Here is a 12133-nt window from a genome sequence, read left to right on the forward strand (position 1 = left end):
GGCTGGGGGTGTGGCTCCGTGGTGGAGTGCCCCCGAGTTCAATCCCCAGACCTCCCCCCCAAAAAAGAAAGTGAAAAGACAGACGACAAAATAGGAAAAGAGGTTTGTAAATTATCTGAAAAAGGGTTAATATTCAGAATATATAAAGAGCTTCTACAATCCACTAAAAATGGGCAGAGAACTCGGGTACACATTTCTTCACAGAAGACCTACAGGTGGCCAGCAAGAAGACGCGCTTCTGCTGTGCTACTCAGGGGTGGTTCCAGACACCAGGCCTCCTTCTTGATTCCTATTCTAAACTAAAGGGAAACTGTTACAATGCCTGGAGCCCTAGGTGTCCTGCAAATGTGGGAGGAGGGTGTCCTCGAGTTCCTCGCAGCCAGAGCCTGCTTAGCTGGCATGGCCCTGGTTTCCAAATGGAATGGTGTGTCTGCAAAAGGAAAGGCAGCGGCATCGGTGTCATGAGCCTGAAGAGGCCCCGGGAGGAGTCAGGCCAGGGCTGCCACTGAACCCCTGCTGACGTCAGGTTATGGCCTCCAGGACACTAGCCAGTGGGCAGCAATGGAGTTTGGCCACCCCTGTTGCTGGCGGCCTCCCTCCTGGAGCCTTCACCAGCCAGATCTGGACTGTCTTTCCGCAGCCATGACTCTGGAAGGTTCCCATCAGGACTGACCATTAGCCACTCCCACAGGCCTCTCATGCCAACATGCCTGCCGCTGCTCCACAACCCAGACTCTCCCCTGTGCCCCGTGGACACTGCCACCCCACGAAGCCTGGGGACTGCCTTTGGCCCGATGTGCTGGAGGCTGGCCCCAGAAGTCCTGCACACAAGTGGCACCATTTCTCGTGGATACCTGTGGAGGTGGCTACTACTTCTATGAGACCCTGAAGAGGCTGAAAAGGAAGAGCAGGTTGCTTCTCAGGAGGCTGTGCCCCTCCCCCGAGGAGGCTGTGCCCCAGGAGGTCCCAGGTGCCCCCTGAGTCCCTCAACAGAGGAGCCTGTGCGCAGGAGGGTCCCAAGTGTGTGGGCTGCTCTAGCAGCTCTCTGCTGCAACCTGAGGCTGCAGACTGGCCAGGGGTACAGGTGCCCCCTGTGCCCCTTCAGAAGTCCCCTGCTGAAGACTGGTCTCGGGTGACCTTCTGGTGGGCTTGAGCTGTTCTTCTCATACACTTAAACAGAATGGAAGTGAGGTCACGGAAGATAAGTTCCTGTCCCACCAAGAGAAAAAGAGAAGAGAAGAAAGAAGACATGCAGACAGCAACAGGAAAGAGGCCCTTGCCTGGCCGTCTCTGTGTCCTCCCTCAGCCCACTTTCTGCCTCCCAGGATTCACCTCCTCGGGGATCTTGTTGATGTGGAAGGGCACATGTGTAGCCTGTGTCTGCCTGTCCCCAGCACGTGTGCTCGAGGTTTGTGCATGATGTGACTTTCATTCATCACAGGGACAGACTGAGCTGGCCCGTCCCTCATTGGTGGGTGGACACGTCTGACCCTGTTGGCTGTTGTAAGTGGTGCTGCACGGCTCATGTAAAACCTGTCTGGACAGCTGTCAGCTCCCGGGCAAGTCTCTGCCGCGGGATGCACATGCACCGGCACAGCACGAGTTTCCAACTCTGCTGCCCATCAGTCACACCCGTGTTTCCCGTGCCTTGGACAGTGGCCCCACTCATGCACAGAAAGGACACCTGGCTGTGCTGACTGGCCTGTGCTGACGTTGTCCCAGAGCACAGGCCAGAGAGATGTCTACTCAAGTCCTTTGTCCATTTCTTCCCTTTTCCTTGTGGGGGGACGGCACCCAGCGGTGCTCCACCACTGAGCTGCACCCCAGCCCTTTTTATCTGGAGACAGGGTCTTACTAAGTGGCCCAGGCTGGCCTTGACCTTGTGACCCTCCTGCCTCAGCCTCCCCGGGGCGAGGATCACAGGTGTGGCCACTGCGCCTGGCTGGGCCGCATCTGAGTGGGGCTGCGGGACTCCTTCTGTGTCCCTTTGCAGATGCTCGATTTGTCAGGGTCCCCCCCATTCTTGCCTTTCACCCACTTGACCATGACCTCTGATGCACAGGGTTTTTAATTTGGGTGAAGTCCGGTGTTTTTATTTTCATTTTGTTGCTTGTGCTTTTGGTGCTGAGCTAGAATCCAGGCCGACTTGTGCCTCGGTGCCTGAGGAGCGCCTTCGTGGCCGCCGTGTGGCAGGGCTTCAGGCTGCCCTCCTCTGCCTTCTCTGCTCCTCTCACGTGGCCACACTGCGGTTCTCCAGGTCCTGCCAGCGCCTCCCTCGCTCTCCTGTCCACCCCACGTGCTCCTGGCACCTCTGCAGGGCATGAATGGGGCGCTGCCTGCTGATGCCAGCTCTCGAGCCGGGGGCTCCGCTGAAGCTCTGCCCCTGTGCGTGTGTCACCAGGATCCCCGCAGAGCCTGTGTGGGAGGACCTGGCCCCTCGGCCCTGCTCTGCCTGTACCATCACATGGCCCAGCATACACAGAGCTGGCAGCCACCACAGGAGGGTGAACGGGGCCAACATGCTGATCACAGAAGCAACAGCTGAAGCCGTCCCTAGTTTAATTAAAGGCCCCATGTGACCTGAGCAGGTCCCCTCCCACGGGCTCCTGGATGTCCTATTACACACAAGGCCCCACTGCTCAAAAGCAGAGAGCCCAGGGGCCCTGGAAAGTGTGGAGCACGTCCAGGTGAGGGTGGGGCCTCGAGGACTGAGAGAGCCACACCACCTCAGAGGCCACGTCTGCATGTGGACCAGGCAAGCTGCCAGCACAGAAGCTGGGTGGTGGGGGCCCTGATGGGGCAGGCGAGAGACCCTCAGGAGGCCCTCCCACCTCGGCTGATTTCATGGTCAGCAAACTCTGTGGCCAAAATGACAGTGGCCCACAGGGGGAAGGAGAAGGCAGTGCCTGCTTTGTAGATCCTTCCCTCCCGGGTGAGGGGGAGGAGCAGCCTCCCAGCTCCCAGGGGGCACTGGGATCTTGGATCTCGGGTCTCCTGCCAGCCACAGCCTCTTCACACCTCACCCCTGTGTGCAAGCTGGAGCTCCATTAAGGAAACCTCTGGGCTGCTGCTGCTGTCTGAGGCAGTCCTGTCCCACTGTGCTCTTGGGAAGTCACAGGGAGAGCCAGCATCAGCTCCTGCACTGAACTGCACAAGTGCACCCCCAGAAACAGCGAAGACTTCCCATGTCCCCTGGATCCAGAGGGCGTCTGCAGCCTGTTCTGGCAGCAGGAGGTGGCCTAGGTGGACCTAGGTGGAGGCCAGGCTGGCCCGTCCCCTTTGTGGAGCCCCACCAAGGGCACAGGGGCCCACGTCACCGGCCTAGGTATTCAGGTGGTCATTGAGCTGACAGGCCCCCGGGGTGTGTCCCCGCCTTCCACCTTGACAAACACCTGCCCCAGGGGCTACAAAGGCCAGGTGAGGTGGAGAATTCTGGAACCCCTTGGCGTTGTGAGCAGAGCATGGCGGCCCAGAGAGCTCCCCCTCGCCCGGCCTGCATGGCTCCTTGCTGTTCAGGTAGACACTCCTGTCCAAGCAGCCCACGTGGGCCTCCTGTCTACAATGTGGAGCCCTGGCCGCTGGAGGACCCACACTCCACAGAGAAGGGGTCTGGAGGTGGTTCGGCCAACTCAACTCTTTCCGTAGTTTCTATAAAGGTCCTGAACTGTTGCTAGTGCCCTAGGAAAGGTTGAAATTCTCTGAGCTTAAGTGAGTAAAATAAACAGCAAAAACCTGTCAGAGCCCAACGGAGTTCAGCGTGAAGACATCACCACTGTGCAGGACGCAAGTCTTGAAATGTGGAAAATCCAGAATGAATACTCTTTCTTAGAAAGCAAAAGAGACACTCCACTGTGGGTGACAATGTGCTTCACTGTGACGGCAGAGCACAAGGCGTCAGAGCACCAACAGGTGAGAACCCTGGCCTTCACACACCTTGCCTTGCTGTCTCCTCTTCCATTGAAATCAGGCTTCAGAGAGGATGGCTATCTCCTCGGGGACATGGACACCACAAAGGGACTTCCTGCCCATCCTGAGAACCAGGGGACATGCCACAGCATCACAGCTTGTTTTTTCTAACTGCATCAAAGAGCTGAGGATATGGAGGACCTTGGATCAACTAGAGGCATCAGAGTTTTCCTGGAGAGAAGGAGCATGACTGCCTCTCTGTTGTAGAGGTCTGAGGAGGAATGTGTGCTGGGAGAAGCTGGCTGGACTTGGTACATGTGGACTGGAGTGCTGAGTATCCCTCTCCACCCCGGGCAGGTCTGCAGGGAGTATGGGGGTCAGGTCCTAAACACTGGGTGAGGGGGGGCCTGGGGGAAGCCCCCCACATGCATGGCGTCGGCTGAGCACATGCCATGGTCCTGAGTCTGGGACAGAACAGAGGGCAGACAGATGTCCTGAGTCACAGAAAACCCAGCGTGGAGAGCAACCAGTGATATGTGATGCAAGGCAGAGAGGAACCCCCAGCTCAGGAGGCCAGACGATGAGGCCCTGAGAGGCCTGAGCATTTCACCAGCATTCAGAGTTAAATTTCCTCAGGAGGGGAAGCTCCGATTCATCTTCCAAAATATTTACACTCATGGTCATGGTGAACTGAATTTCACTGAAAGCACAACAGAGCTCAGACCCAGCTCAGCTGCAAATAAATCAATTCATCCCTCACTCAGTGTCCTTACCAAAGAAGAAGTCTGTCCTTTATTTGATAAAGATAAGTATCAATCACTTCTGTGTCAACAAGTCTTTATTCATGATGAGCGGCATAAAACAAAAAATTACAAGACACACACAAAAAGCAAGAAAATGGTCCATGGGAGAAGGAAAAAGGTGCTGACAGAAGTGGATCTGGAGATGTTAGCCCGATGGCCCAAAGAGACCCAACCAGGACTGGTGTGATAGAGAACGTGGCAGAAACGTGGGTGACATGCACAAGCAGGTGGGAAACTTAAGCAGCTGAGTGGGAACTTAAAAAAAGTGCCAAATGGAGATTCTAAAAATGAAAATGTGATGTCAGGAATGGAGAATTAACTAGATGAGCTTCACTCCAGAGGAAAGAGCTAGTAACCTTGACAGGAAACCAGAATCACCCAAACTGAGGCCCAATAAAGGAAAGGAGTTTTGAAAAAGAGATCTGGGACCCGTGGGATGTGGCCAAGTGGACTAGTGAGTGTGTGGCTTGACACAGAGGGGCCAGGGTCTGAAATAGTGTGTGCGGAGATGACGGTCTAGAACTTTCCAAACTTGATGAACAAGGGAAGCTCCGGGAGCCCCTCGGCACACCAGCCGCACTGCTGAGGGGCAGAGGTGGAAAAGTGAGGGACAAGAACACATTTCATCAGAAGACACAGCGGCCAGAGGTCAGCGAACCGCCCTGCAGGGCAGAGTGAATGACAGGCCGAGCGGCTCTCACATCCAGCCAAAGCGAAGGAGCAAGATGGGTTCTGCTGAGGGGCTCCTTCCAGCAGGCCAGCGCCAACAGCGGGTGGAAGGGGGGGGCCTGAAGCTGGGAACGAGTAAGGAGAGAGGGAGAGAGCCATCTGGACAGAGCCTTCTCTGAGACCATTGACTGCTGAAAGCAAAAATGGTGACATCATCTGGTTTAACAGAAGCCAAACAGAGCACACAGGAGCTCACAGAGGCGTGCTCAGGGTGCCTCCATTTGACCCCGCTCTGCTTTGAGAGGCAGCTGCTGTCAGCTGAACACAGCTGCGTGGATCACAGGTGTCTCCGGCCATCTCCTGAGCAACGCCTAGAGATCAGCAGAGGGTCCAGCTCCACAGTCACCAGAAGAGATGGGATGCAACAGCTAAGTCCACACAGACGGACACCAGCCGCAGCCTGCTTCTCCCGTCCTCGGGCCCCATTTGACTTCTCTTAGAAAGGCCTGCTGCTTCCCACTCTGAAGTTGTGCCCATCTTTGCAGAGGGACACCTCAGAGCTTTGATGTTTTGATGTCATTGTGGTGCATCTTAGAGTCTTCATTTCCAATGGCTGCTGCTGACCCAGGACCCGTGTTTCCTCCCAAAGACACTGACCAGGTTATCGCATGCAGCCCGACACCAGCTCCAGATCATAGCTGTTTTCGCTTGGATCTGGAGTGCCCCCGAAAGGCTTGCATGCGTCCAGAGATGGGCTCTTGGGAAGGGACTGGATCACAAGGGGGATGACCTTCAGAGTGGATTAATCCACGGATGGACCGTGATGTGGCTGCTGGGGGGATGGAGACTGCAGGGGGTGGTGTGATATGGAGGAAGGGGCCACTGGGCGTGTGTGCTGGAAGGTATATCTTGTCCCCTGCCCCTTCCTCCCTTTCCGTCTCTCTGTGCTTGGGGCCTGCCAGAGCTGAGCAGCTTTCCTCTGCCGTGACTTCCATCGGGATGTTTCTCCCTGGAGCCAGCCCACCCCCACTGTGGACTGAACCTTCTGAGGCCATGAGCACGAGAAAGCTCCCCTCTTCCAAACTGCTGTTTCAGGTATCTGTCCCTGAGGCAGGAAGGCGAGCACACGGAGCAGCTGGCCAGGAGCCTCTTCCACCGGTTCCTCATGGCCTGCAAAGACTGAGGGCAAGGTCAGCCCCAGGGCTCTGACCAAGGGTGGAGCCCACGTCCTAGGCTCCATGCAGGTGCTGCACAGCCAGTTTTGGGAATGGGGTGTCGGGAGTTGGGGCCCTTCTTACTGCTCACCATGTTCCTGGAATCCCTCTGGTCTGGAGCCCCCTCCATCTGAGTGGGAAAAGAGAAAGGAGGGACGGTGGCCTGGCCGCAGGTCCTGCAGACAGGAGTGGGGTGAGTCCTGGCCTGCAGGACCCCCTCTGCTAGGCAGGAAGAGTGTACAGTGACCAGAGGCCGCTCCTGAAAGACCCAGCTCTGTCCCTCCCAACACACTCGTCACTGAGACCTCACTAAGATGGTGGGGACTGGAATGGGAACCTGCTACACGGCAGAGAAGCCGTCCTGCTCCTGCTCCGTGGCTCTGGCGAAGGCAGGAGGAACACACACACAGTTAGTTGGCAGGAAGAACCATGTTATTGATGTAGCAGATTCTATTGTTTAAGTAAATAAGGCGAAAAATATGGAAAATTTTGCTACCAGACCCACCTTCTATTTTGGCCAAGCAATTAGGAACTGCCCTCCAGCTTTGCAGCACTGGCTTCTGGGGGCCCAGGCTACCCCAGGGAGCTCACTGACCACATCCGTTGTCCTGCAGCCTGTACTGCTCCCCAAAGGGAGGTGTGGACAGGCCTACTGACCTCAGTGTACTACAGGCGCTCCACAGCCTCCTCTCCAGAAGGACGGGGCACTTGCTTAAGAAGTCCAGTTACCAAGGGCCACACCTGAAGCAGCAGTGGTCACGGCACTGTTAACAACTGGCAGGTCCACGTACTTTTCTAGTAGATCAAGTCGTCTGTTCTGGACCTGTGACAAATGACTTTGCTGGCATCCCTGGTGATGGATGAAAGGACGTGCCAAATTAATAGAATTGGGATCACAAAGCAGGTGCTTTTATTGAAGAATAATTTTGTGATAACGATGTAATGTGGGAGCCTCCAGCATAAGATCAAATTATGTGCAGAGCAAACTGCAAACTCAGGCTTTCTGCAACCTGTGTAGGGCTGGGCTGATCTGTTCATGGACCCTCTTCAATAGGCAGCCACAGCAGGGCCTCCCGGAGGCCACACAAGGAGGCCCCCTCCAGCAGGAAGCAGTCCCCTAAGGTCTGGTTGTTTTCATCCTACCGTGGGGAATTATTACACAACAAAATTAATCCCTATTTTGACTTCTTGAAGACACATGACAGTGGGTTTGACTAACTTCTGAAGTACCCACAGTATAGAAGCTATTTTAGTGTAGAATGTCAGTATTTGTGCTCTTACATATGATGTTTGTTGGTTTGTTGGTTTTGGCTATCCACAGCCAAATAGGGATTCATTGCTCTTCCGAACATTTTAAAACGAATCTATCTGAGTGCTGGTCATTCCTCCACCTGCAGATCTGCCCCCTCCCATCCCAGTTCTGCTTGGGATCTGCCCTGTGGCCCACTCCCAGCAGGTCAGTGGGAGGGCTGTGGAGTAGGTCTGTGCCTCACTGTGCTGGCCCGCTGCCCCTTCCCACCCAGGCTGCTCACAACTTGGGCACACCCTGGCCTTGCCTCTGCAAACAGCTCTTCCTGCCGCAGAGTGGCCCTGGATTCCTGCCTCAGCCCTTCCCTGTGTGGAGAGGGTGTGCCCACCAGTGTCTTGCAGGGGTGAGACCCCCATGCTGTGGCATGCAGCCAGCCTCTGAGGACCTCTCAGGACCGCAGAGCAGTACCCAGGAGCCTGGTGGCCAGCCACACCTCCCACCTTCCCTTCACTGCACCCTCAGTCACTACCTGGGGAAGTGGCCAGAAGAGGAAGCGCTGTCACCCAGGACCCCTCACGCTCACCTTCAGTCTCCAAGCTCCTCCTGGGAGTCTCTGGGCCTGGGGAGGATGAAGAGAGCGGAAGGAAGGAGCTGGGAGCCCAGGAGGTGCGACTGGCTCCGGCTCCGCCCAGCAATCCAGCACCTGAGTCTGGCTGAAAGGAAGGGTGGGCTGCGGGAAGACCTCACAGCCCCCGCCCGAGCGGAGGGTCGGCTGGCGTCCTGGCCTGACGCCCTCTCTGCCCACGGGCCCTCCAGTCCAGAGCTGCAGGGCAAAGCTCATGAGTAGCCAGGCAGGACCACAAGCACAAGGAGGAAGGCCCCTCTCCCACGACCTGCGCTGCTCTTCTTGCTTCTTTTGGAAAGAAGGAAGTCACACTCCCGGGCCTGCTGTGACGACTCAGTACCCAGTTGGTGGCTGGAAACACGACTCATTCCTTCCGCCAGAGTGGGGGGCTGAGGCCCAGGTGTCCCCAGTGTCTGATGCCTCTGCCATGGCCGCCTCAGGACTGAGGGCTCCGGGGCCGTGACCACTCACTCTGGCCCCCCTCTTCCCTGTGTCTCAGGTCCTTTTCTCTCAGAAGGACACCTGTCATCCAGGTTAGCTGCTGCCCGCAGTGTGGACACTTCACCTCGAGATTCACAACTTGATTACATATGCAGAGACCCTGGTAAGGTCTAATGAGATCGTGGTCACAGGCGGGCAGGGGACACCTTCTGCCCCTGTGGCGCACAGCAGGCAGGTGGCTTGATGTCGCTGTTGGTGATGTAGCTTGGAAGGCTCGTGCCTGTCCAGGCAGCTCTGCCAGGTGTATTTCCCCTGAGCTCTGACTACCTCTCCCCATGGGACACACTGTCCCTTCGTGGCTGCCTGTGACCACACCCGAGTTCACTGTCCTGGGTCTCCACACACTTACGGGCCTTTCTGTAGAAGGAATCTTAAAAAGCAGGTTCTCTGGGGCAAAAGACGTAAATGTCTAACTCTTTTTTTTTTTTTTAAAGTTATAGAAGGACATAGTATCTTTATTTATTTTTATGTGGTGCTGAGGATCAAACCCAGTGCCTCACATGTGCAAGGTGAGCGCTTTGCCACCGAGCCACAACCCCAGCCCCAATGTCTAACTCTTCATAGTTGCTGATACATAAGCCAGGAAGGCAGCCTGTGCCTGTGGTCCCAGCTGCTCGGAGGCTGAGGTGGGGATTGCTTGACCTAGCCGTTCCAGGCCAGCCTGGGCAGTACAGGGACCCTGTCTCAAAAAACAAACAAAAAACCCAAGGCAGAAGGTTTTCTTGCCTTCCTTCCTTCCTTCTTTTTTTTTTTTTTTTTTTGTGAGAACAGGAGGAGACATTCAAGCTGGGTGTAATCCAAGTCAGTGGCTCAGGAGGCTGAGGCAGAAGGATCGCACTTTGAGGGCAGCCAGATCAACTTTGGAGACTCTGTTACAAGACAAGACATAAAAGGGGCTGGGGTGTGGCTCAGTGGTAAAGCAGCCCTGCCTGCAACAGCCTGCACCCCGGTGGGTGCCCAGCACTGTCTGCTAGGCAGGATTCCACTCCCAGCCATACCCCAGGAGAGACAGGAGACCTGATCTCAGGACCCTGCACAAGAACCCTCTGCAGTGGGCCAACTCAGCCCTATGGCAGGCAGCCTGGCTGGCACCACGCAGGATGAATGAAGGACAGTGGGCAGCAGGGGGCACACCCGTGGAGAGGAAGACTCCCACCTCACACAGATGGATGCCATCTCCTGATGGGAACACTCAAGTGTCCCTCGTCCCCCCGCCCCACTTCCCACCTCACAGCTCCCTGTGGTGCAAGGAACTGCATGGAACATCCCAGAAATAAGCAAGGTATAAGTTTTAAGTGTGTGTGTGTGTGTGTGTGTGTGTGTGTGTGGTGCTGGGGATTGAACCCAGGGGTGCTCTCTCGTTTTTATTTTGAGACTGGGTCTCTCTAAGTTGCTGAGCCTGGCCTTGAACTTTCTTTCCTCTTGTCTCAGGAGTGTGTCATCAAACCTGGCTTAAATATCTTCTGTGATGGTATGTTGTCACAGTTGTTCTTTTTATCATTAGTTGTTGCTAATCTCTCGCTGTGACTAACTTGCAGCCTGAGGCACCCCTGGGGGCCTGGGACCATATTCCCAAGGGTAAGGGGGATGACTGAACGCAAAGCTTAAGAGCAGACAAACCAACCTGTGCAGAGAAACAGCCACAGTGTCCCTGGGGAGAGACAGACTGGAAGGGTCACAGAAGACACCGAGGCAGGGTCCCAGACTGCCCCCTGGCTGATGTGGTACGGTGTGTCTACCAGAACCCATCAGGGGAAGGTGTGTCTGCCACACCAGGTGACCGGCCCTTCCAGGCTGGACTGCACTTATGTCACTCTCTGTGTGTTCTAAGATGGGCCACAGCACAATGGCACCAGCTCACAGCGTGGCTTTGAATATGGGAAGTAACAGACGGTGTGTCACTCTGGGGGCTGAGAACTGGCTGTTGGCCACTACCTCGCTGAGGACGACTCTGGGACACAGGGGAGGGATGTGCCCCTGTTCCCTGGCTGCCCCCTGGCGGTTTCCACCAGTCAGGCCCTGGTCTGCTCCTGGGCTCTGCAGAGGGTATTCCATTTCTGCTGTTTCCTCCAGTTTTGGACACATTGCCACCGGGATGTCGCTACACTTGTCTCCTCTTGGGACATTCTGTTGTGACTTCGTGTGTTGGTGATTACCTGTGGCTGTAAGTGTCCTCCTAATTATCAGTTGGCTCCATGGCTGAGAGTCAGGAAAGCAGTAGATTAATTCTACTAACTTGACCCCAAATAGTAAGGGTCTCAGTGACCGTGTGGAGACCTCAGGCCAGATGGCCGGGCTGTTGCCTTGCCATTGCATCTCCTCCCCACAGCTGGCCCTGGTACTGCTGCAGCCCTCCACCTCCAGGCGGCAACCCTCCCGCAGGCCACCTGTGTGCGTGTGAGCACCAGGTTTCCTTAGCAGGTGCAGGGGCACACAAGACCAGCTGCACTTCGCCAGAGCTCTTCTTGGTCGGAGCCCTGTCTGGGCTGTACCTCTGCTGGAGATACTGTCCACCTGTGATAGGCCTTTCTGGACCCAAGACACTAACTTTGTCCTACACCCCAGCCTTTTAATTTCAGGCCTCATGCCACCTTCTAGAAGGAACTTCTTACAATTTCTGCAGTAGGAACAAGCTCAGACCCCAGCACCTACCCCTGGTGGAGCCCACTAGGACCCTGGAGGCTGCCCATCTCCTGGCAATCCTAGGCAGGGCCTCTGGGCCTCCTCCCTCCGGGCAGCTGGGAAGCCGTTTCCTCGGAAACATTTATAAGCAGATGTTGTGAAAATACCAATTATGTGGTTTGGTTGGATTCAATCTCTATCTAATCGTAGAAACTAATTATAGGTTGCCACTACTAAATAATTTCAAGGAAAAAATCAAATCATGTTATTTTCTTGCCAATAAACCACTCAACTATGTGTAATCTTATCATTTGATGTGAAGTACAGGTTTTATTCAAGATTAAGTTTTACACACAATTGAGCCACCTCTCACGAGATGAGCAGGTCAACATACCACAGGGCAATTTCAGTCCAGCAAGTCCAGCACAGACTCCAGCTTACATGGAAATGACATCATTATCACTATTATTGCTACTAGGGAACTGACTGCTGACCTCATACATGCCAGGCAAGCATTCTACCATTGAGCTACATTCCCAGCCCT

The 12133-nt window shown here is 55.3% G+C and overlaps 1 long non-coding RNA gene across 1 annotated transcript; it reads left to right on the forward strand.

Moving 5' to 3' along the window:
* The first annotated feature begins 29 nt into the window (after positions 1 to 29).
* On the forward strand, positions 30 to 11896 carry LOC107139074. Its single transcript, XR_001503089.2, has 2 exons — positions 30 to 3281; positions 3326 to 11896. It is a non-coding gene; the product is annotated as an uncharacterized LOC107139074 (long non-coding RNA).
* Positions 11897 to 12133: the final 237 nt, after the last annotated feature.

This window comes from Marmota marmota, unplaced genomic scaffold (genome assembly GCF_001458135.2).
Source record: "Marmota marmota marmota unplaced genomic scaffold, marMar, whole genome shotgun sequence".
NCBI classification, from domain to species: Eukaryota; Metazoa; Chordata; class Mammalia; order Rodentia; family Sciuridae; genus Marmota; species Marmota marmota.